Source organism: Macaca thibetana, chromosome 6 (genome assembly GCF_024542745.1).
Source record: "Macaca thibetana thibetana isolate TM-01 chromosome 6, ASM2454274v1, whole genome shotgun sequence".
In the NCBI taxonomy this organism is placed as follows: Eukaryota; Metazoa; Chordata; class Mammalia; order Primates; family Cercopithecidae; genus Macaca; species Macaca thibetana.
Window position 1 is genome coordinate 113,801,860 of NC_065583.1, and position 26,535 is coordinate 113,828,394.

Here is a 26,535-nt window from a genome sequence, read left to right on the forward strand (position 1 = left end):
AGGCTTTGGGAGTTATTATTTAATGTGTATAGAGTTAAAGTTTTGCAAAATGAAAAGAGTTCTGGAGATGAATAGTGGTGAAGGGTATACAATATGAATGTACTTAATACCAGTGAAAAATTCACTTAAAAATGGTTAAGATACCTTATTTATATTGTATCGCAATAAAAAAGCTCAGAAGAAAAATATATAAATCCAAAAAAGGGAAATTTTAAACACTGCGGGGAAGCTTTAGTGGAAATAATGGTACTTAAGTTGGACTTGATGGATGAATAGGATGTATAGAAAGAGGCCAACTAAGAGCTGTAGAACAATGACTTTAAAAAAGTAATGATGGGAGACCTTCTACTTTCATTTAAATCATTTCTCAGAATAAAAACACACCTACATTCAAATTTCAGTTTTCCAGAAATTGTGAACATGGATTACCAAATGTTGATAAACATTTTTAAAGAAGTGGTAACTTTAAAAATCTGCTTCCAAAAATTCAATATGGGTAATTTCAACAACAGTAATACATTATTCCCACATATGTTGTCAGTAAAAAAGTAATCTGATCTCAGGTAATGCAAGTGCCTGATTAGAGTATTCCCAATTCCTCCTTCTCATCCCTTCTAACATTCCTGTCATTCATTTCACTCATCCATAAGCTATAATCACTGAACAGATTGTTGCCATTATCAGCAACAATCATGTATACATTTATCAAAACCCACAGAATGTACAACACAAAGAGTGAAGCCTAATATAAACAATGGACTTTAGCTAATAATAATGTATCACTACTGGCTCATCAATTCTAACAAATATACTGCATGAATGCAAGATGTTAGTAATAGGGGAAATGGAGAAGGAGGAGGGTATGGGAATTTTTTACACTTCTTAATTTTTCTGTAAACCTGAAACTACTCAAAAAACGTAAAGTCTATTTTTTTTTTTTTTTTTTTTTGAGACAGAGTCTCGCTCTGTCACCCAGGCTGGAGTGCAGTCGCGTGACCTCAGCTCGCTGAAGCCTCCGCCTCCTGAGTTCAAGCCTCCCGAGTAGGCAGGATTACAGGCATGCACAATCACACCCGGCTAGATTTTTGCATTTTTAGTAGACACAGGGTTTCACCACGTTGGCCAAGCTGGTCTCGAACTCCTGACCTCAAGTGATTCGCCTGCCTCAGCCTCCCAAAGTGCTGGCATTACAGGCATGAGCCACCACACCCAGCCTTAAGTCTATTTTTTAAAAACTTGAGATCAGGAAGAATTACACACTACTCTAAGGATAAATCTTTCTCTGCAACTTCTTGGCTCAAATATTGATGTAAACTTTTTTTGTAAATTAAGCTGTATCCAGTTATTTCTAAACTAAAAAATAATTATCTATAACAAACTGGTGTCCCCCAAAAAGAGGGTGGAAAAACAGGTCTATCAACCCAGAATTTCCTCACTTACATGAGCCCAAAATTCTTTTTCTCTAACACCTATTAAAAATCTTTGGGAAATAGTATTACTCTAAAGAAACTGTATTCTTCAGAACATACCTAGGAAAATGCTGGTATAACAAAAAAAAAAAAAAAAAAAAACCCAACAGAGTCAGGAAATTTGGATTTGTTTTTCTAATCTGAGTTATGTCATTAATAAGCTAAATTACCTCCATATTTCACTTCTCCAACTGGTCTAATAGCTTCCTATTGTACTAATTAAAAAGAAAAAAAAAAGAGAGGGTACTCCAGTCTAGTCATAATGCAGTGATACAGTGAGTATGAGGAAAACATCAGTATTCTGGGGAGGACACCTATCATTTACACAAAATTATCTGTTAAATATATTACAAGAAAGAGGGCCGGATGTGGTGGCTCACGCCTATAATCCCAGCACTTTGGGAGGCCCAGGCGGACGCATCACGAGGTCAGGAGATCAAGACCATCCTGGCTAACACAGTGAAACCCCATCTCTACTAAAAATACGAAAAATCAGCCGGACGTGGCAGCGGGCGCCTGCGCCCCAGCTACTCGGGAGGCTGAGGCAGGAGAATGGCTTGAACCCAGGAGGCGGAGCTTGCAGTGAGCAGAGATCGTGCCACTGCACTCCAGCCTGGGCAACAGAGAGACACTCTGTCTCAAAAAATATATCTTACAAGAAAGGGTAAGGTTAAGGTCAATGAAACACATGGGACAAAAATAAACCTTTGGGTATAAGTAGTGACAAAGATCCTTTTCCTTGTCACACATTTACATGTTTATCATACATGTAAATTATATAGAGGTTACTATAATAATCAAATAAAGGCCCAAAATAACTGTCATTTAATGATATACATAATTACAGTCATCCCTCAGTATCTATGGGGGATTAGTTTCAGAACCCTCACATATACCAAAATCTGAGGATGCTCCAAGTATCCCTCACATAAAATGGCGTTGTATTTGTATATAACCTATGCACATATATACCTTAAATCATTTCTCCCATATACCTTAAATCATCTCTAAATTACTTATAATGCCTGAAACAATATAAATGCTATATAAATAATTGCTATATTGTTGTTTATTTGTATTATTCTTTATTGGTTTTTGTTTGTTTGTTTTGGAGATGGAGTCTCACCTTGTTGCCCAGGGTGGAGTGCTGTGATGCAGTCTCAGTTCACTGCAACCTCTGCCCCCCAGGTTCAAGTGATTCTTCTGCCTCAGCCTCCCAAGTAGCTAGGGACTACTATTAGCCACCACACCCGGCTAATTTTTGTATTTTTAGTAGAGATGGGGATTCACCATATTGGCCAGGCCGGTCTGGAGCACCTGACCTCGTGATCTACCCGCCTCAGCCTCTCCAAATGCCAGGATTACAGGCGTGAGCCACCATGCCCAGCTATTGTATTTTTTTAATTGATTTTCTTCTCAAATTATTTTCAATTCATGATTGGTTGAATTCATGAGTACAAAATCCATACATATGTAACCTATGGATAAAGTGGGCCAGCTATATTACTGTACATCACACTAAATACTAAGCAGTTCAAAGAAAATGTTTATAATTAGTATTAATTTCTTAGAGATAAATAAACTAGTTCAGGAACAACAAGGTTCAAAAGGCCGTTCTCATATGACTGATGACACCTTCAAGGGGCAGAAGAAGAGTAAAAGGGAGCAATTTCCACTTAAAGAATCAGTTCTGGGCGGGCGCGGAGGCTCAGGCCTGTAATCCCAGCACTTTGGGAGGCCGAGGCGGGAGGATTACAAGGTCAGGAGTTCGACATCAGCCTGGCCAATATGGTGAAACTCCGTCTCTACTAAAAATACAAAAACTAGCCAGGCATGATGGTGTGCACCTATAGTACCAGCTACTTGGGAGGCTGAGGCAGAAGAATCGCTTGAACCCAGGAGGCGGAGGTTGCAATAAGCCCAGATCGCACCACTGCACTCTAGCCTGGGCAACAAAGCAAGACTCCGTCTCAAAAAAAAAAAAAAAAAAAAAAAACAGAATCAGTCCTAGCCAGGGCAACAGTGAGAACACATCCTGTGATCGCACCACTGACTCCAGCCTGAGTGACAGAGCAAGACCTGTCTCAAACAAACAAACAAACAACAAAAAAAAAAAATGTATTCCTGCTCATGAATCTATCACTATACACCCAGAAAATACAAGCATATCAACTAAAATACTAAAAGCAATTTTTCAAAAGTCATCACTAGAGTACAGTAGATAATAAATATGAAACTCAACTGCTTCCTTTAAATAACCAGATAATACAATTGATGAAATAGCCTCATAAAAACAGAAGCTCTTTCCCTCCCTCCAAAATGTTTTTAGAAATAAATATAACAAAAATATAAGTTTCTTAAAAATAACAAATATGCATATCAACAAGAAACACAGATATGACAAGATGAAAATCATAAATGCCACTAAAGGGCATCAAACATCAAATAAATGGGAAATCTATCTTCCTAGAAAGAGATATGCTATTGCAAAGTTATCAATTATCTTCTAAATTAGTCTACAAATGCACTCAACATACCACCAAGAATTATTTTTAGAAGTTGACAAAAATGATTCATGTCCACTTGGAAAATTCCTTTAGAAGTAGAGTAACAAAGCAGCACTTCCAGGTATTAAATATACAATGCAGGGGAGGGAGGTCAAAATAGCATAGTATCATAAAAAACACAACAAATAAAAAAAGAAAATCCTGACATAGTATAAATATATTTGGGGATTTACTACTGATAAAGGCAGTTTTTTAGAGGTAAAATGATTATATATGAAAACCACAGCTGGGCGCAGCGGCTCACACCTGTAATCCTAGTACTTTGGGAGATTCGAGGTGGAAGGATCACTCAAGCCCAGGAGCTGGAGACCAATCCTGGCAACATAGTAAGACCTCTATTTCTATAAAAAATAGAAAAATTAGCTGGGCGTGGTGGCATATGCCTGTACTCTTAGCTACTCAGGAGGCTGACGTGAAAGGATTGACTGAGGCCAGGAGCTCAAAGCTGCAGTGCAGTGATCATGCCACTGCACTGCATGGGCTGTGACAGAGCGAGACCCTTCTCCAAAAAAGAATAAAAAAGAAAAACACAACTGCGTCAAAATCACTGCACTCATACTGAAATTGAGCAATTATCTCCACAAATAACTTGTCCAATGTAAATAATAAAAATACTGGATTTCTTCCATCCCCCTTTCACAGTTGCCTCAAGAATTACTAAGGAATGAAACATTTCACCTAAATGTACTTTATCACGGAATTAAAACTTGCCCTTTTACAGTTTGGAATTTTATCCCTTTAGAAATACTTCAGAAATTAATTGAACTGCAGAGACTTCTGGCTCAAAATGTTTGAACAAATGTTTACCTTAACTTCCTCACATACATAACATATGGAAACAAAACTAGTTCTCACTGTTAGAGATAAGTTACAAGTATGGAAAGGAAGGGGAATAAAAAAACAACTTAAGAGTGAACCTTGTGGTGCTGGATTAGAATTGCATAATAGAAATATGCAGATGCTCCTCGATTTACAATGGATATACATTTGGACAAACCCATTATTTAAGTCAAAAGTATCATAGGCTGAAAATGCACTTAGTACCCCAATAAAACTCCTGGTAAAGTCAAAGTAGTATAAATCAGGGACCATTGTATATATTTATAGATATACAAATAAAAATAGATGTAAATATGTGTAAGTACATAAAAATATTTCCTAGCTTTACATATGAAGAGGGCCTGAGAGTAGCAATACCCGAAGAGCAACAATGAACACAAGCCCCCAGATCTTGGCTTCTAAGTACCATTTTCCACTAAAAACAATCAGGAAAAGTAGAAGATATGTTAGAACATCTAACTGTGCTAAAAGAAAAAAAAAAAAAAAAAGCAGTGCTCAAAAAAGGAAGAGATATCAAAAACAAAAAAGAAAATAAGCCAGGGGATTCTCATTGGCCAATCAAGAACAATTTGAGCACCAAAATAAATAATAATGGATTGTGTCCCTGTGAAGATAAACCTAGGTACATGCAAATAAGTGAATTCAAAATATGACAAAACAAAATATTTACATAGTTTCAAAGCACCTACCACAAAATATTAATTAATTACAAACAGGGAATGAATACCTTAAAAAGGGCAAGTCTGGCAGCCACAACTTTAATCACATAAAGTGAATACCATAACAGGACAAACTGAAATTGCCTGCCACCTGATAAGATGTAATAAGAAGAATGCAGCATCACTTTTATGATAGCCCTGCCGAAGATCTAATCATAAAAATCTAATCAAAGATCTAATCATGAAAAATATCGCACAAATGAAAATTGAGGGGTATTCTACAGAATAACTAGACCTGTTATCTTCAGATCTTCAAAAGTGCCAAGGCCTTGAAAGAAAAGAGAAAGAAATTATTCCAGATTGAAGGAGAATGAAGAGATGACAACAAAATGTAACACATGATTCTAAATTGGAATAGTTTGCTGTAAAAAACATTATTGGGATAATTAATGAGGTTCAGATGTTAGTAATATATTCATGTTAACTTTCTGATTTTGATGGTAATTATGTCATTATATGCAAGAGGATGTCCTTGTTTGTAAGAAATAAACATTAAAATATTTAGGGGTGACAGGCTGGGTGCGGTGGCTCACACCTGTGATCCCAGCACTTTGGGAGGCTGAGGCAGGGGGATCATGAGGTCAAGAGATCAAGACCATCCCAGCTAACACAGTGAAACCCCGTTTCTACTAAAAATACAAAAAATCAGCCAGGCATGGTGGCAGGCGCCTATAGTCCCAGCTACTCGGGAGGCTGAGGCAGAAGAATGGCGTGAACCTAGGAGGCGGAGCTTGCAGTGAGCCAAGATGGCACCACTGCACTCCAGTCTGGGTGAGAGAGTAAGACTCTGTGTCAAAAAAAAAAAAAAAAAAATGTAGGGGTGATGACAGGGCATCGTGTTAGCAACTTAGTCAAATGGTTCAGGGGGAAAAAAAGTTCAAACTTTTCCATATGTTGGTCATTGTTTCAGAAATTAAAATTTAATTTAAAAATATCTATAGCAGTGCTGAAAACGTGGGAAGGGTATACCTACAGATAAGAACAGAAAGGAATTTATAAAGAATACAAAGTAGATTGGGGTCGGGGAAATAACAAAATGCAATATACTTGAGGAACCAGATACCCAAAACAAGAAAGTGGCATCTCCAAAAAAGATGAGTTTTCTTAGCAAGAAGGATTAAGACAAGTATATACTAAGCAGTCAGCCAGAGAGTAAAACCATAGTAGAACACTGTGTAGCTAAAACCTCTAGTACAGCTCTATGTACGTAGGAGGTATGACACTTGGACAGCCTGAGTATGAAAAAAGAAGACTGCCTCCTGAGGAACAGTACGCACCTGTACCAAAAAGTCAAGCTATCCACATACCTTCAAAGAGAAACTCATTAAATATTTCTCCCTTTCCTCTTCTAAGCAATCACCAAAGCCAGAAGAAGGATTCATTGGGCTGGGAACATACATTTAAATAACCAATACAGTGGAGACTAGGTCATCAAATAAAACTTTGACTACCATGAAAATCTAGTATTGGAAGAAAACACAAAAAGCATGACAGATACACCAAAAGCACAGTAAGACCAAATTTTCTGTACTATTAGTAGAATAAACAAAAGACAATGTTAAAAGAACATCTCAGAGATTAAAGGTTACATGTAGACCAAAAATAAAGCTAAAAAAACAAAATTGGGCCAGGTGCAGTGGTTCATGCCTATAATCCCAGCACTTTGGGAGACCAAGGAGGGAGGACTGATTGAGACCAGGAGTTCAAGACCAGCCTGAGCAACAAAGCAAGAACTCATCTCCACAATAAAATAAAAACATTAGCTGGACATAGTGGTGCATGCCTGTAGTCTCGGCTGAAGGTGAGGTGACAGGACAGCTTGAGCCCAGGAGTTCAAGGCTGCAGTGAGTCGTGAGTATGCCACTGCACTCCACCCTGGGCAACACAGTGAGATCCTGTCTCAAAAAAATAAAAATAAAAATCAACTTCTATGAATAACAAGAATTCTTAGAAACTCTATTCCAAAAACAAGTAACAAAATAACTGAAAACAAATGAAAATCAAGTAAGTGGGCTAAAAGATCAAGCTTCAACACTCTCCCAGAATCCAATACGAACAGACAAGAAAAAAATTAATTAATGAAAGTTCCATAAATCCCAACTTCCACCTAAGTTCTTGAAGTGCAGTTAGTTCGTAGGCCCTGGAAGTCCACAGTCTCTAAAAGTCCCTGAGACACTTTCAAGGAATCTTCCAGGTCAAAACTGTGTTTATAATAATATTGAGATGACATTTTTCCCTTTTCCATTATATTTACATTTTACAGTGATGTTGCAAAACCAATGGTGGATAAAACAGCTAACACCTTTACAAGAATAAAGGCAATGCCTTCAAGCTGCACTAGCACCACTACATATTCCCAGGTTTATTTTTTATTTATTTATTTTTTTTTTTTTTGAGACACAGTCTTGGCTCTGCCGCCAGGCTGGAGTGCAGAGGCGCGATCTCAGCTCACTGCAACCTCTGCCTCCCGAGCTGAAGCAGTTCTCCTGCCCCCGCCTCCTGAGTAGCTGAGATTACAGGCGCCTGCCACCATGCCCGGCTAATTTTTTGTATTTTAGTAGAGACGGGGTTTCACCATGTTGTCCATGGTCTCGATCTCTTAACCTCATAATCTGCCCACCTCCCCCTCCCAATGTGCTGGGATTACAGGCGTAAGCTACCGTGCCCGGCCATTCCCAGGTTTATTTCTAAATGCCACTTATATCTTTAATAAAGATATTTTGTTTCTGTATGCTACTGTATAATGAAATATGTCAACATTTCTTAAATATGTTTAACTCAATGAACCCATATTTTCCAAATGATCAAATGCACGCTGTTACAAAATCATGAATGGGTAAAAGATTTATCCAAAGTACAAGATAAACTAATGGATTTTAAGGTAACAACAAGAAATAAATAATTCACCAACATGGTCTCAGATTCAACACTGCCACAAACCTTTAAAAAAGTTACTGGTTACCAAATTTTGACATAACTACTTGTCAAATTTTGGTCTCAAAGAGTATCTACAATTATCTAAAAAGAGTATGAAAATATTCCTCCCTTAGGCTGGGGAGGCCGAGGCGGGCAGATCACCTGAGGTCAGGAGTTCAAGACCAGTCTGACCAATACGGAGAAACCGCATCTCTACCAAAAACACAAAATTAGCCGGGTGTGGTGGACCATGCCTGTAATCCCAGCTACTCAGGAGGCGGAGGCAAGAGAATCGCTTGAACCCGGGAGGTGGAGGCTGCGGTGAGCGGAGATTGCACCACTGCACTCCAGCCTGGGTAACAACAGCAAACTCCATCTCAAAAAAAAAAAAAGAGAAAATCTTCCTCCCTTTTCCAACCAAATACCTGTATAAGACTGGATTTTGTTCATACACTTCAACCAAAAGAACATATTGTAACAGATGGAGTGAAGAAGCAGATTTGAGAATCGAGCTGTTTTCTATTAAGCCAAACATAAGAGACTTGCAAAAATATAAAACATTGCCACTCTTTTTGCTAAATATTTTAGGGAACAATTATATTTTTATTAAAACAATGTTACATTAACGTGCAATAGCTTAGTATTTTCAAATAAATTAATTTTTTTAAATTTCTGTTTTGAGTCAAACCAAAAAGTTTGAGAACAGCTGCCTTAGGGCTATTACTATTTCTTGTAATTATGCCATATTACAACAGAGTGAACCCTCCTACAGACAAATGAAATGTACAAGGCACTCAGCCTCAAAGTAAGTTGTCCCAGATTACTTTCTAAGTTATTCAGTCGTCTTTCCATTTTTCTATTGCTTCACTGTAACATCACAGGTCATAACTTCACAATGCTGTAAATGTACCTTTCTCACCCCTTCTGGGACACCAAAGAACCAAAAACAGCTCATTATGTACATAAGTAAATGGGCTCTGAATAATAATGGCCCTAAAAGTGAAGTCCCCAGACTCTGTTATACCTGTTTTGATTAAGGAGATAAGTTTTTACTTTCTAGTTTTTCTACTACATTCAATATGCTTTTAAAGCTATAATAACCTCCAGATAAGTAGAGTCTTATTAAGTGAATTTTTATATATTCTTCTTTTCTATTGTCTTCCACACTATCACTGAAAACCTGAGAAGGACTTCATTCGATGGTATCTGAAACAAAATTTGAAGTGACAAAAATAGAGTGATAGAGTACCACTGTGCTTATTTCATGAAATCAAAGAAAGATAATTTCAAATTTTTAGGGATTCTGCGACAGAAAAGACATCTAACTTGAAAGGTAGGACAGAGAGGAAAGTACAGAAAAGAAGGAACAGAGAAATAAATCTGTGTGTTTTAAGAGGACAAAAGTATAATAAAACAAGAAGATAGAGAGGATTACAAAGTCTTAATACATAAGAAGAAATAACAACCTGGTATTATCTTAACAGTTAATTTTGAGAACACTAAAGAGAAAATGGAAAACTGAGAAAACAAAGTATAAAACAAAGCAATGGCCAGGCGGGGTGGCTCATGCCTGTAATTCCAGCACTTTGGGAGGCCGAGACGGGCGGATCACCAGGTCAGGAGCTCGAGACCATCCTGGCTAACACGGTGAAACTCCGTCTCTACTAAAAATATAAAAAATTAGCTGGGCATGGTGGTGGGCGCCTGTAGTCACAGCTACTCGGGAGGCTGAGGCAGGAGAATGGCGTGAACACGGGGAAGGCGGAGCTTGCAGTGAGCCAAAAACTTGCCACTGCACTCCAGCCTGGGCAAAAGAGCAAGAGTATGTCTCAAAAAAACAAAACAAAACAAACGCACGCACGCAATATACTGATGAATATAAAGTTAAAATACTGGCATGTACACTTAGTTGAAATGCAAGGGGGATATTCAGAATTAAATGGGCTGTTAAAATAAGATCCCATAAATTTTTTCTACTGTATGTTTTGAACAGTTTTTTGAGGTGATAAACATAGACTAACACAGTTTGAAAAAGAGGGAAATGGCAAAATATAATTAAGAACGACCAGTTGAACACAGAAAAAATAGGCTAGGTAAATGAAGCTAACTATAAATATAGGAAGCTAAGGAATCAGAAGAGAAAGCTGAATAGTAGCTAGGTTTCTTTTTTACAATTAGGAAACCTAAGAAGAGGCAGCTAAAAGGTGAATCTGAAAAATGGGAGTTATCCATAAACCGGGCTCAGTGGCTCACGCCTCTAATCCCAGCACTTCAGGAGGCCGAGGTGGGCGGATCACCTGAGGTCGGGAGTTTGAGACCAGCCTGGCCAACATGACAAAACCTGTCTCTACTAAAAATACAAAAATCAGCTAGGCGCAATGGCGCACACCTGTAATACCAGCTACTCGAGAGGCAGAGGCAGGAGAATCCCTGGAACCTGGGAGGTGGAGGTTGTGGAGAGTCAAGATTGTGCCACTGCACTCCAGCCTGGGTGGCAGAGCGAGACTCTCGAAGAAAAAAAAAAAAAAAAAGGAAAGGAAAAGACAAAGACATCTTTAGAGGTTTACAATAGAGATGTATTCCCAGAAAAAGAAAACGCAAGCAAGCATGTAACAGATTCGAGAAATGAATGAGCAAGGCAAAGTGTCAAAATGCAGGCAGTCAAGTAGGGTTTATAAGGAGAATCTGGATAAGCAGCAATTACGAAAAAAAAAAAAAAAGAAATTGCTAGCCAGCATCACTAAAATTCTGCATAATCCCAAATACTCTGTAAGTACTGCCATAATCTATTTCCAAAACAAAAGCAGCTTAAAGTCTAAATCATATTATCCATAAGCAATTATTTCAAATAAGTAATTTTGAAATACCTATTTTCTGAAACTTTTAAGCGTATTTCTTAGAGGGTACTATTTACTACTAATAGTTCAATACCAACAATGTCTAAAATAATCAGTTTTAGAGATTTACCAACGATATATGTGAAATGTATCCATAGTTATCACTTCATTAAGAGCATACAACAAAAATTTGGTTTCCATGTTTGTACCTCTATAAGTTTTTTATACATAAAGTTTACAAGACTTTGATCTCAAATGGCAAGGAGACTTCACAACAGTACTACTTGAATCAGTCGAAGTCCTGAAAATTCATGATTACCTTCAATAAACACAGCCTTTAAGTGTGCATTTTGTGCAACATACACTTTGGAAGTACTCTCTATTTGCCAATTTAATCTTAGAAAATCCACACCATACTAAGAATAATATCCAAATTTTGAAGCCATTTAAAAATATTTTAACTGATGACTGTTCTTTTAACCTCTTTTCAAACTTTTGTCACAGTTTAAACAAGGCTTCGAAAATACTTACAGTTTGACAGTAGTATAAAACCTAAAATTTAAGTTAATTCAGTGATAAACTAACAGAATTCCAAGAAAACTACAAGTACATTATGCCTTGTTGAAGAGAAAAAAAGAAACACAAAGGTCAACACCTCACTTTATAAAATGTGTTGTCTGCAACGAAAAAAAAATCAAGGACTAAATCTAAAATTAGAGGTTTAAAGTCATTTTCAAGTGCTACAATACTGTTTTTATACAAAATTTACTAATAAATAACCATCTTCATAAAGCGATAATTCTCTATAAAGGACTTGCTCTATTAAGGTTTTGTTGCTTTTAAAGCCAAGTATAAGCCATATAAGGAAACTGAAGTTCAATGCCATTTATTTTGTTCAGTTCTTTCAGATGCCCAAGAATAAACTCTTTTGCAGCCTAATGATACGTTCCAAAATCATAAAGTATACGAGTTATGCACTTTAAATTCTTTGATAAAGCTAGTTTGACTTAACAGGAATTACTCGATGGTTCATAAATCTTAACAACAATGAAAAAAAAAAATCTCCTGAGACCATGCCCTGGGGAGGAAAAAAAAAATCAAAACTACTGTAATTAATAAAAGACTGCCTTTGGAGATGTACTTAATGAAGCTGAAGTAGCAAAGAACAAATTGTGAAATAATTTGATCCTGATCTTTAAAACCTATTTTTTCTCTTTGAACTAAAGAAAATCAACTCTCTCTTCGGGTTTCCGGTCATTACGTGAGACAGTACAGGCGATCTAAACATCAATATATATTCAGGATATACCTACCAACAGGTTACCAAATTTATTCAATATATATTCAGAACTACAGTATTGTATTTCACCTCCCTGCACCAAAAAGCTAAACAGAAAAAGACTAAAACACCACTGAAAAAAGCTTTGGGTTTGCTGCTATCAAAACTAGTCCCCATTGGTTCAGAAGTGTTCATAGCTCTGACTGGTGGAATGTCTGCCATGCTTCATGAATCCTGCCCCCACAGATGTAGGCAGAACCTACCACTATTTATGCAGAACCGACCAAAAACATTTGGGCCAACACAAAAATGTAAATACCATACTACTCAAAAAGCATAGCTTTTTATCACAATCACTGTGATTCCCTTGAAAATCGTTTCAAGCGTTTTACTTCCCTTCCCATATAGTCTGTTCTGAACTGCACAGAAGTCCTATCAAACGTCTTACAGGTTGTTGTTATTGTTGTTTAATTATGTCTCTCTCTTTATTATTAGTCCTTACTCCTTTTTTCTTCGTAATGGATCAGTTACAAGAAAAGTCTAGTCGATACTTGCTTTCAATTAAACAAGTTATACAGCGCTAAACGTCTGAAAAAAAACAATTACACACAACTAAAGAAATATATTACCCTGAAAAACAACTAAGAATGGCAAGATTTTTTGGTTTCTAAAATCTAACTAAATATACTGATCAGTGTTGGAAATAAAACAATAAAAACCTCTATATACGATTAACGCAAGCGCCAATATAATCGGTAGGAGTATAAACAAACGCGGCAGCCATCTCAATAACAGCAAATCACTCGCTGCAGCGACCAAACTTTCTTCTCAAACAGAAGGTACCAGGCTGAGCAACTTAATATACACTCTATACGTTCCAGAAAGCCAAAACTTCTGGCCCCTGTGAACAAAGGCACTCCTTCTTCGGATTGCTGAAAACTTTTTGTCCCACCGCATTCTTACAACCTCTTCCAAAAAATCCAAAGTCCAGATGGTGGGGCGGGGAGGGGGGAGAGGGGAGACAGGGGGGTTGCAGTTCGATTATTTAGCCTCAATTATTATCCGCTTCGATATGAAAAGAGGAAGATTTAGGGTAACTTGGAGAAAAGTGAAAAACACTAAAAGATCATCTCTTTTCCAAGTCACAAAGTACCATGAACTTTGTGACTCAGAGACACTTTTCGTGAAAATTACCTTTCGGCGCGACAGCGTCTCAGGGCAGCTTTTTCAAGGCTTCGCTTGACATGATTTCCTTGCCTTCATTAGTCACTTTGGATCCAGCTGAATTTCTCTCTCGGGTGAGAGCGGATGTGGACTCGCCTCCCGCAGAAGAGTAGGTGGCTTTGGTGGGGGTTGGGGTACGGGCTGGCTTCCTGGTCTCTAGTTTTGCAGGAGTTTCCCAGCCCCAACTAGGATCTCCGCCGAAAAAAAAAAAAAACTTTTCACTCGTGACACTGCCCGGAATTGCAGTGCGAAACTCACTTCCTGCCTTGGCGAGAAGCAGAATCCAGCTCCGTCCAGGGGAACCCGGAAAACCAGCTCAACGCGCACCGGGGAGGGGGAGGGGAAGGGACAGCCGCCGGGAGCCTCGGGCTCCGGGCAACCGGCGCGCCCCGCACACCGGACGGCAACGGCACCCGGCCGGCGGGGGCGAGGACGCTGCCCGGGCGCTCGGCGAGCCTCGGCTGCGCTAGGCCGCCACCGCTTCCTCTCTGCCGCCCCCAGAGCCGGGCGGCAGGGTTATTGTCTCGATAGAGCTTGCCGCGCCCTTCGTCCGCGACGCCGCTGCCGCCGCCACCCGAAGCCGGAGCCGAGGAGTCGGGCAGGCTCAATGGCGGCCCCCTGCCCGGGCCGTCCGTCGGGCCGTCCGTCCTTCCGTCCGTCCCTCCCCGCTTTCCCTACTCGCCCTCGAACCCTCTGCTCCCTCTCCCGTTTTCCCGCCGCCGTCCCTCCGCTGCCCTGCTCGTTCTCCTTCCCCAGCGGCGGTGGCTCCCCGAGACGCGCAGGGGGCGGGAGCAGGCGGCAGCTCTGTCTCCTCACGAGCTTGCGGGGCCGCGGCAGGGGCCGAGGCTGCGTCCCGCGCCGCCGCGCCACATTCACTCGGGCGAGAGACCGCGAGGGGAGGGAGGACGGAGGGAGCGGAGAGAAAGGAGGAGGAATGGGGCAGGGGCGGAGGGGAGTTACTGCCTCACAAGCTGCGGCGGCAACAGCGCCACCGCCCCGGCCGCGACGGGTGAAGAGGCTGCGCGCCGCGGCTCCGCGGCGGGGGCGGGGGCGGGGCGGTCTCCCGCCGGCTTCGCCCCAACCGCCAACAGCCGGGCAGGAGGCCGGCGCGGGCCAGTCAGCGCGCGGGGGCGGTGCGGGCCGACGTCGGCGGCGGGGGGCGGTGGGCCGGGGGCTGTGGGAGGGGCAGCCGGCGGCAGTGGGTTCCCGTGAAAGGCGAGCCGTGAGGCCCGCTCCGGCCCAGGCTACCCGAGGCCTGTCTCCCGCCCGCTCCCCGACCCCGCACTCCCCCACTTCTGAGCCCCCCAAGGTGGGGAACGCTGGCGACGCCGACCCTGCTGTCTGCTAGCGGCCCCGCGCCCAGCCAGGGAGATAGCCCACAGGCCTCCGCCGCCCCGGCCGATGGAGTTTCTTTGTACGACAGTAATCGGTGCACAGGGGTTGTTGGAGTCCAGCCCTGATTTGAAGGCAGCAGGTATCTCTTGCAGCTGCAACACTCCACCTTCCTCTAATGGCACGCTCAGGTCGCAGGAAACCACAGCGGCAGCGCGGCGCAGCTTCCCACGCCCGCCCTTCGAGCTTGTTCCCCAACGGCGCAGCTCAGCCTCCTCCAAGTCCCAGCCTGACACCGGCGGGGAGACAAAGCTGGCGCTGAGAGGGGAAAAAGGGCCCGCGAAATGGCCTCAAGATCGTGCCTTTGTTAGAGGAAACATGGGTACGCTCCGATGCGACGCAGGCTTCCAACCCCAGCGGTTCGGTGGTGGTGCAGTCGTTGAATTGCGCTGGCCCTAATAATTCAGCCTGGCAGGGTTTGCGTTTATTGCGGAGAGAGACTCTTAAGCATTCTGTCAACACATATGGCAAATAGAAAGCCTCAACCATAACATTGTACAGTTTTTGCAGTTCTTGCTTTAAATATGTTCACAGAAAAGACGGCCTTGTTTTACCCAGAGAAGGAGCGTATTGCGGAGCAAACCATTCGCCACCCCCATTCTCTGCTGTACTTAACTGTGTACAGTGATGATAATTAGCCTGTGGGTCCCTGAAGTCCCTGGTTCAGTTCTTCCGTCTGTATTCCAGAGATAATTATTTATTACCAAGTTTGAATAAAGAGCTATATCCCCTACAGACCTTTTTTTTTTTTTTTTTTTTTTTTTTTTTTTGGCTTGCCAATGGAAAGAGTTCGTAAATTCCACCAAGTAATTATTTATCAAAATGAGTTGACATTAGATACAAACACTTGAAATAACGCCGAAGATATTCAAGTTATTTTATTCAGATTGGGAGCATTTTTAACTACTTGAAGAACTGCTGGAATTAATACAGGTATTAGGTTATTTAGCATAGAGCAGAAGTTGAAGATTTACAGGTAGTACTGAAGTGTTCAGATATATTCAGTGCTGAATTAGAGGTAAGAGTATTCGCTGGAAGCTAGGAAATGACAGCAGCTATGCCAGTGTTACCAAGCTGGATATCTATTTTATGTGAAAATGAATCTTAACCATTGCATAAAAAGCTAAAGTTAACATATTGTACAAGCTATTTGTAATCATCGCTAGGAAGATTTCTTGCTCCATTTTGAAAAACCGCTTTGTGTCTGATCAGAACTCAGTGGCATAGCTCTGAACTGAAAGGGTCACTCTCCTAAGACATCCCAGGATGGAATATCTCCCATACTAGTGGAAAACCAGCTAGATTCTGGGATTCCAGTGTTGCCTCTAATTTCAGGTTGATTCAAGACCGCTTTAAATGTGATGCCATAGATTCCAGTAAACCTAACCCTCCTCTCAAAACTTAAACAACTGATCAGGCCACTGCTTTAGGCTAAGACTTACCCTGGTCCTAACGTTTTTAAAATTTAAACTCATACTCAGGACCAAGCTGGCAGACTACCATCCACGCTAGAAAAGTACCTATAACTAAAAACCTTCCAACTCACCTGAAATTCTGCCATTAGAGTTTTATCCCTTTAAGCAGTTTTTTTCTCTAGCACAAAACCATAATCCTGGGAAAAGTAATATTTTAAGCCTTGTTAGTCATTTACACCTAATTCATCAGATTTTTTCCCCAAAACAGCTTTTGCTGGAAGGGAAAAATAGAGATAACATGTGCTGAGGCTGAGTTGATAGGAGAGGGAAATGTGGTTTCATTCCTTGGAGCGATATATAGAGAATAGAGGATTACAGGCAATAAATGGACCCTTTTGATGGCTAAATAAGTCCTGCTTACTCATACTGTGAGAATGAGCCCCCTAATACACTGGCCTTAAGAAGATGGAATCTGGCTGGTTGCAGTGGCTCACACCTGTAATCCCAGCACTTTGGAGGCTGAGGCGGGAGGATTGCTTGAGCCGGGAGGTTCAAGATCAGCCTGGACAACATGGCGAGACCTTGTCTCTACAAAAAAAAAAAAAAAAAAAGGAAGGAATCCAGGATACACTTGTCGATATGGTTGACCTTTGAATAATATGGAATTTAGGGGCACCGGCCAACTATGTGAGCATATAACATTTGACTCTTCCAAAACTGAACAACTGCTAATAAGCCCACTACTGACCAGAAGCCTAACTGATAACATAAAACAGTTGATAAACACATTTCTTGTATCTTATATGTATTATTTACTGTCTTCTTACTGTAAGTAGAGAAATAAATGTTATTAAGAAAATCATAAGGAAGAGAAACTACATTCACAGTAATGTCAATACCATAAGTTTACATTGTCTCTTTACAAGATGAATTGTCTGAAATAGCAGACCTCAGTCTATGGTACATACTTTTTCTTATACTGTCATGACTTTGCTTCATGGGAACACTTCCAGCATCACCAGTGGCACTTCGTATGGAAGCCATAGTGTTATTAAAGTTTTGCAGTATTGCACTAAACATGATGGAAAATATGTGAGAACCATGAGAGATAACTTTTTACTGCAATATGCAATTTACTGGAGAGATGAACTGCTCACTCAGAGATGATTAGCATTACACAGCTTAAAGCAAATACTGGCAACACTTAAGTTTGCTACAATAGCACCAAGAGGTGGCTACGAAATTATTATAGCAGTACAGTTTGTATGACAGTTAATATTATGCAGTTATGATTTAATACTGTATCTTTACATTTGTTTACATTTCTCCCCGCTACAAATAGCACCATGTTTGGTCTGTAAGTGTGTGCCTACATTTTGATAAATTTTAACTTTTTATGATAGGTTTGTTTATATTTTATGGTAGTAAATGATAAAAATAGACTAGTGTCTACACATATTTATGCATTCGTGACATACATAACTTTAAAAAAATTCAGTGTTTCTAGGCTACACAGTTTGCAAGTTTTCCAAATTGTTGCAAATCTTCAAAAAAAAGTCCAATATATTTATTTTAAAAATTTGCGTTGAACCATGCAGTCAACCCTGTGAGGTCAAAGGTCAACTGTAGTAATTTATTTTGTCAAATATTTCTTTGATAATCTATACAGTATTTTCTCTGGAATTTTGCATCTGTGCGCATATGGAAGGGTGAAATGGCAGGTATATAATCAGAGTATTCAGCAATCACAAACAACAATTCATCTTTGTTATTAATCACTGAGTACTTTTGTTTCATATAAGCAGCACACACAGATAGAGTCAAATCTTCCATTTATTCTAGAAGGTACTCTCTAAGGCCGGGCGCGGTGGCTCAAGCCTGTAATCCCAGCACTTTGGGAGGCCGAGGCGGGCGGATCACAAGGTCAGGAGATCGAGACCACAGTGAAACCCCGTCTCTACTAAAAAAAAAATACAAAAAATTAGCCGGGCGCGGTGGCGGGCGCCTGTAGTCCCAGCTACTCAGGAGGCTGAGGCAGGAGAATGGCGGGAACCCGGGAGGCGGAGCTTGCAGTGAGCCGAGATCGCGCCACTGCACTCCAGCCTGGGCAACAGCATGAGACTCCGTCTCAAAAAAAAAAAAAAAAAGAAGGTACTCTCATTCCACGCTTTACATATTAGTTTTCTTTGAAAATCCTCCCGCAGGACGTTACACTAAGATGGACTTAACTTTTCAGTTATGATTAAAGAAAAAATAAAACCCCACCTTAAACAAGGCTGCCTGTGATTCTGCAACAATTAACTGAATTCCAAGACCACCTTAGAGAGTAAGTTAACTAATGTTTATTGATAGTATAGCTTCAAGTTCCCTGTTGTGATTCTCTGAATGATTCTCTGTGAAAGGCAGAAAATCTTTTCTTTGGGATTCCCCTTCCCAATGGCTGGGCTCAGAAAAGGAATTACTGTCTGCTAGAGATAAGCCATTTCAACTGAAGGAAAGCCTTAAGGCCTTAAGCATTCCAGGGAATGTACATAGCATTCATAGGGGGAAAAAGCTGCTTTAAGAGAGAGCCCATCCACTGTTTTAAAAAGGATACTCCATCACTTCCCCATACCAGCCAAGTACCTGCATAAGAGCATTGAGGAGACAAAAATAGAGGACAAGGACAAATTTGGGATGATAATTCTTCTTTTCTCCTTTACCAGACCCCTAGTAAAGAACTGGTTACCTTAAACAGTTTTTAGTAGAGTAGTGTTTGAGAAAAGTGAATCTTCAGGCTAGAATAGGGTTAGATTTTAATGAAGTCTAGAAGCATTGGATCAGTTACGTCAAAATGCACTATAACGTGTATTTTTAATAGGCATTTGACTTCTCCCTTTTTACTTCCACCTTAGTGTCTTGATAGAGAGGCCAGGAGGTTAGGGTGGCAAGTCTGCAGGAAAGAAGTTCTTTGGCTCAAAAGAGGCTGTACATGCAAGAACCAATATTATGGATTCTGTAATACTTTGAGAATGGAATCACCTCTCCCATAACGTGTTTCGACATTTCAAGCATATTTTTTAAAAATATTTTATGCATTGCATGGAAAATCTGCCTTTATTTGTGAAAAGCTTTTGGAAAACTTTTGATGTTTTTTTCCCTCTTGTATATGCTTAATAATCTTTTTTTCTATGCTATGTATTTTGTAAATTATCAAAGTTGAATTTCTTTCAGATGTATTATGAAGTTTTTTAATGTGGGGAGAGAAATAAATAATGCATTGTGATGATTTGGGTGGCTTCTGAAACAAGACTGCTTGAATTAGAAACTTGGCTACTTGAGTGACCTTGGGCAAGTTCCTGAATATCTATAAACATAAACTTGAGCTTCCTCTTCTCTAGAAAGGGGATTATAATGCTACCTTACAGATTATTAGGAAAACTAAATGGGACAATGCTCATAAAGTATTTAACGCAGTATCACAGTGCTTGGCAGATTCAAAAGTATTAGCTATCACTAGTACTACACTGTTTTTTTAGAGACAAAGGTTTCACTATGTTGCCCCAAGCTGAACTGCAGTGGCTCTTCACAGGCACAGTCATAGCACACTGTGGCCTAGAACCCCTGGGCTCCAGCGGTTGTCCCACCTCAGCTTCCTGAGTTACTGAGACTAGTAACTACTGGGCCAATCCTGGCCTAGTAATGTACTTTTAAAGGCACCAATAATATGTACTATGCTTCCATTATTTCTAAGGTGACCATATAGTCTGTCATCCAAACTAGGACACTTTGAGAGTGAACGAAGACATTATTAATAATTACACAGGGGTGGGGCTTAGTGACTCATGCCTATAATCCCAGCTCTTTTGGAGGCCAAGGTGAGCAGATCGCTTGAATCCAGGAGTTCGAGACCAGCCTGCGCAACATAGTGAAACCCCATATCTTCAGAAAATACAAAAATTAGCTGGATATAGGGTGGGTGCCTATAGTCCCAGCTACTTGGTAGGCTGAGGTGGGAGGATTTGAGCCCAGAAGTCAGAGGTTGCAATGAACTGAGATTGTGCCACTGTACTCCAGTCTGGGTGACAGAGTGAGATCCTGTCTCAAAATAATAATAACAATAAAAAATAATTACACAGGCACAACAAATGTAAAACCAAGACTGTCCTGGATCAACTGAGGCAAATGATCAAACTAATAATTTTCAACTTTGTGCCTTCTTCTGATTTACTTCTCCTCTCCAGTCCTCCCTAGTATGAATCATAATCTATTTCTATCATATTACAATATGCATACGTCTTTCCAAATCAGAGCAGTATTAAATCAACAAAAGAAGTTTATTTAGACTTCTACTTAAGCTTCTGTTAGACTGCTTATCACCCTTCAACACAGGTTTCCACTTAATATTATCTTTCTTTGGGTAATGAAATTGCTCTTTTCCTGACTTATTCCCACATTTAATAAATTTAAATTTTTCTATAGTATTTTATTTTAGAAAACTGTTTAGCATCAAAAATGCCATGAAAATAACCAGTAAATTGGTATTGAATATAATTCGAGGTGTAGTAAGATGCTTAACTGCCGTGTTCAAAAATGCCAACTATGTTACATAAAAACTGTATTTACTAGTTAAGCATCACATCATTCCTATTTTAAAGTCAGAGTAGGCCAGGCGCGGGTGGCTCACACCTGTAATCCCAACATTAGGGAGGCTGAGGCGGGTGGATCACGGGGTCAAGAGATCGAGGCCATCCTGTCCAATATGGTGAAACCCCGTCTCTACTAAAAATACATAAATTAGCTGGGTGTGGTGGCACGCGCCTGTAGTCCTAGTTACTCAGGAGACTGAGGCAGGAGAATCTCTTGAACCCGGGAGGCGGAGGCTGCAGTGAGCCGAGATCACGCCACTGCACTCCAGCCTGGTGACAGAGCGAGACTTTGTCTGAAATAAATAAATAAATAGTAAGAGTAAATTCCCTCTGTATTGTCGAAAACTACTGTATCATAAGCAGACTATTCGACAAATCTCACCTACATCTGATTTAATCAGTATTGGAAAATGGTATTTTTCCATTGAATTTTCTAAAATAATTCTGAATATACTTTGGCACACATACTTTATTCCCTTGGGATGAAATTTATTTTTCTTGGAAGTGACTATAAATGCTGTCAATTTCCTTCAAAAATGCTGATCTAAATTATAACATATTTTTAAATATTTCCTCTCCCTTCTGTTTTTCTCTAGCTTCAGATCTATTATTTTAGTTTTCTTAGCATTTTTCCCAGGCTAGAGTGTAGTGTCATGATCATAGCTCACTGTACTCTCACACTCCTGGACTCAAGTGATTCTCCCACCTTAGCCTCCCAAAGTGCTGGGATTACAGGTGTGAGCCACCATGCCTGGCTCTCATTTCCTTAGTTTTTAATTACTTTCAATCCTCTTGTTCTTTTAGTTTTACTCTAAGATGAATGGTTCTCTAAGATGGATGGTTTTTCCATTCTAATTTACTTTCAATTCTTTTGTTCTTCTAGTTTTTCTCTAAGATGGATGGTTCTTTCTACCTCTTGAAATTCCCTGAGGCTTTTTGTTTTCTTATACAAAACTGTATATAGTATATCTGTCATATTTCCTGGTATGTAGCATACCAAGCTATTAATAGAAATAGTTTTTATTCTTGATATTTTATTTCATTTACCTATATCTGACCACTCTACCTTGTAGATAACTGATATTTCTATTTTGTCTTCTGTAGTAATTAAACCTAACCAATACATTTTTTCTCATCAATATTATCATCTTTAAGAAAAGCATGGGTGGCTGGGCACGATGGCTCATGCCTGTAATCCTAGCACTTTGGAAGGCCAAAGGCGGGTGAATCACCTCGAGGTTGGGAGTTCAAGACCAGCCTGACCAACATGGAGAAACCCCATCTCTACTAAAAATACAAAATTAGCTGGGAGTGGTGGCGGGCACCTGTAATCCCAGCTACTCAGGAGGCTGAGGCAGGAGAATTGCTTGAACCCGGGAGACGGAGATTGTGGTGAGCCGAGATTGCACCATTGCACTCCAGTCTGAGCAACAAGATTGAAATTCTGTCTCAAAAAAAGGAAGGAATGAAGGAAGGAAAGAGGGAAGGAAGGAGGGAGGGAGGGAGGGGAGAAGGAAAGAAAGAGAGAAAAGTATGGGCACTGACATTAGCATTTACTGGCTGGTGACTTTGGATAAATCATTTAATCTCTTTGTGTAATGCTTCATGATTTATAAAATAGAATAAGTCCTCTAATCTTTATCATAGGATTATTGTGGGCACCAAACGAGATGATGAACATGAAAGCACACTATCAACACTACACAAATAAAAGCTATCCTTTTTTTCTTGTATCAAGAGGACTACAATTCATTATCATCAATAAAATATAATAAGCCATATTACATGTCCATTGACTTAGTTGCTCCATAATATACATGTTTTAGATTACATATTAAATGCAGTATCTATTCTCTATAAAGCCTATGCTATAACCTGTAAGAGAAAACAAGCATAAACTCACCAAATTTTATACAAAAATTTATTATTAATCCAGATGCCAAAAATTCAGAAATTTTGATAATTCTGACACTAGCTAGATTTTACACTATGAAAATGTCAGTAGCCAAATGAGAAATGTTCGTTTCAGGGAGAATGATTGAACTACTTAAAGAAAATAAGCTTTTAAAACTCTAGAATCTGAGAATGTTCAGTAGTGGATGAATAAGCAGGAAGAAACCTCAGAGGTCATCTTGTTTCTACTTCAAGTGCATTTTATAGCTGAGCGAACACAGGTTTGAAGACTTGCCCAAAGTCACTCTACTGGTTAGTGGCAAAACCATAATTAGAACTCCGTTCTCTCTCACCTCAGTATATGTTCAACCATGCCACATTGTTACCACATAGCAATCCAAACATAGAGCAACCCAGAAGCCACCAAAGAAAAAGTTTGACAGAACTATGTTTAAAACTTCTGTTGGCAAAAGACACCAAACAAAGTTAAAACATTAGAAACAATATAAGAAACAATTTAATATCCATATATACAAAGAGCTCTTGTAAGTCTGGAAGAAAATAACAATCCAGTTGAACTATTTACAAAATCCAATTAAACTATTTACAAAAGACATTTTGAAAGTTTACAAAAAACATACATAAAGAGCCAATCAATATTTGAAAACGTATAGGGGCTTTAAAAACCTAGGTGAGGAATAACCCCATTTGAAATGAAATGATAATGAAACTCTAGCCAGCTTCAGCTGTTATTATTGTATTTGGGGTGGTGATTGTTTTTCAGTTCTCTCAAGCAAAAAGAACTCCACTGGACTATAATTAAAGGGTGCTCCCATGACCTGAACAGAAAGGGAAGTGAACTAATCTGATGATCGTGGGCTGGAATTAAACCGGTTTAAACATGGTCCCTGAAACTAGACAAGAGTCTTTCTGGTGCCACTCTCCATGAAGGTCAGTAGGGAAGTTCATGGAACTTTTTGAGGAAGCACCATCTCAAAAGGGTCAGACCTGGGCATATCCTAGTGAACCCCTCCTTGAGCATATTCCTCTAGGCAGACCACCAGTCTTCTGGGTGTGTATCTGCCATAGTTTGCCCAAATTCCAATAATTATATACTTTCCCCAATTCCAATAATTGTATACTTTGGAAACCATGAATTTTTAAATAAGGACTGAACAGTGTGAGATGGCAGCAAATTGTTCTGGCAAATCAAAAGTGCTGTTTGTGTAATGGATTTAAGGCCGTGAAGGGAATTAACTCTCAAATTCTCCCAGGTTAAGTGGATTAAGGTTCTATTTGGACTAAAGAATACTGTGGAAGGATCTAAGGAGGCTAGTACAGGAATAGCTGCAGGAGTCAGGGAGAGAGAGAGGAAGAAAATCTTCTCTTTCTGCCTCCATTTATAATATGGACTTTATCCACTCTTCACACTTCCTTGAATTTCTTCCTGTCAGCTATTATAAAGACAAGTAATAGAGAAAAAATACGGGCTCAGGTAGAAGAAGGGAAAAAATTAGGCTCAACATAATCTTTTTTTTTTTTTTTTTTTTTTTTTTTTCTAGGTGGAGACCCACTCTGTCGCCCAGGCTGGACTGTAGTGGCCCAGTCGCAGCTTACTGCAACCTCCAACTCCCAGGTTACAGTGATTCTCTTGACTCAGCCTCCCAAGCAGCTGGGATTACAGGTGCCCGCCCCACCATGCCCAGCTAATTTTTTTGTATTTTTATTACAGACAGGGTTTCGCAATGTTGGCCAGGCTGGTCTCAAACTCCTGACCTCAGGTTATGTGCTCACCTCAGCTTCCCAAAGTGCTGGGATTACAGGCGTGAGCCACCACATCCAGCAACATAAATTTTTAAAAGACTAAAACAGGCTGGGCAAGGTGGCCCAGGCCTGTAATCCCAGCACTCTGGGAGGCCGAGATAGGTGGATCATTGAAGGTCAGGAGTTCAAGACCAGCATGATCAACATGGTGAAAGCCCGTCACTAGTTAAAATATAAAAATTAGCTGATGTGTTAGCCTAGCATGGTGGCAGGCACCTGTAATCTCAGCTACTTGGGAGGCTGAGGCAGGAGAATCACTTGAACCTGGGAGGCAGAGATTGCAGTGAGCAGAGATCATGCCACTGCACTCCAGCCTGGGCAACAGAACAAAACTCCATCTCAAAAAATAAATCAATAAAAATTTTTTAAAAAAAAGGATTAAAACAGACCTAAAACTAGGAATTGAAATAACATCTTTTTAAAAGATTGAAATGTTTGTAGAAAACAAGATGAGAGAGAGATGTGAGAGTTAAAATTGTGAAAAAGAGCAAGTAGAGGAAAAAAAGATTTAGGGTTAAATTTTCATAAAAGCCAGAACATAAAATGGATTTCAATATAATGTATACGTAAGAAAAATTTTAGATAAATATTTTTAAATGAATGGCATTAACATTAAAAGATGTATGGATTCAAAACTTTTAAATCTGTAACATAAAAAATAATAAAACGGTAACAAGTTCTGAATTAGTTAAAAAGAAAGAAAACTGCTAGAGGCCATTCAGTTCCTGAGTGAGTCTGATTTCCCCTGGAAAGAGGATCCTGCAGCACCAGGAGCCTCCTGGGTAGAGAATTAATGAAACAGAAGGCCATTCTGAAGCTGCCCTGGGACCCTGAAGCTCATGGTTCCCAAGTGTCCTTCTCAGCTACCTGTGCAAGCAAGCATCTGATGCCTGAGAGCCCAAGCCTCTACAGCTGATCCAACCAACACAGCTCAGCGTCTGTAAACTTCTCCCAAGCCTTCCATTCCCTCCTCCTCTTCAATACATTCCTATCAGAATAATAAATTAGGATGCTGGTTAATAGATAACCTGCCTGTACAAGACTATGTAGCTAGGAAGTTGCAGAGCTGGAATATGAACCCGGCAACCTGAAAGACCAGAGCATAAACACCAACCATAAACTATATGTAAACCTGTAACTATGTTTAATGCCTGAAACAGCAGATTTCTCACACCATGTATAAGCCAATATTTTCACTTTTAATCACTGGGGTTTGCTTTTTTTAAAAATCCACAATCTTCTGTCAAATAAAAACAAAAAGTTTTAATTTCAACTTGAAATACTTTCTGTTTTTTCATCTTCCTCTTCTTCTGCTCCTTTCAAACAAAAGCTGATACCTTTCTTTTATTATTTCCTCTCCATAAGGGCAATATGTATGTGCTATAGAAAAAAAAAAAGCATTTACAAAGTATACAAAGGAGGGCAAATAATTCCACTGAATACCAACAGCTAAAAATAAGACCCTGATTATGTTGTTATTGAAGTGCCTGAGTATAACTATATAGACTGGGTGATTTCAAGGCCTTTGCTCC

At 39.9% G+C, this 26,535-nt stretch overlaps 1 protein-coding gene across 8 annotated transcripts in view; it reads right to left on the minus strand.

The window, feature by feature from the left end:
- ERBIN (erbb2 interacting protein) overlaps positions 1-14,218 on the minus strand; it is a 150,026-nt gene extending 135,808 nt beyond the window's left edge. For 5 of the 8 annotated variants that reach the window (XM_050793715.1, XM_050793716.1, XM_050793719.1 and 2 more), the window contains exon 1: positions 13,822-14,218. The gene's annotated coding sequence lies outside the window, so the exon portion shown is untranslated. The remainder of the gene's footprint in view (positions 1-13,821) is intronic. The other 3 variants (XM_050793718.1, XM_050793720.1, XM_050793717.1) reach the window with 1 other exon arrangement.
- Positions 14,219-26,535: the final 12,317 nt, after the last annotated feature.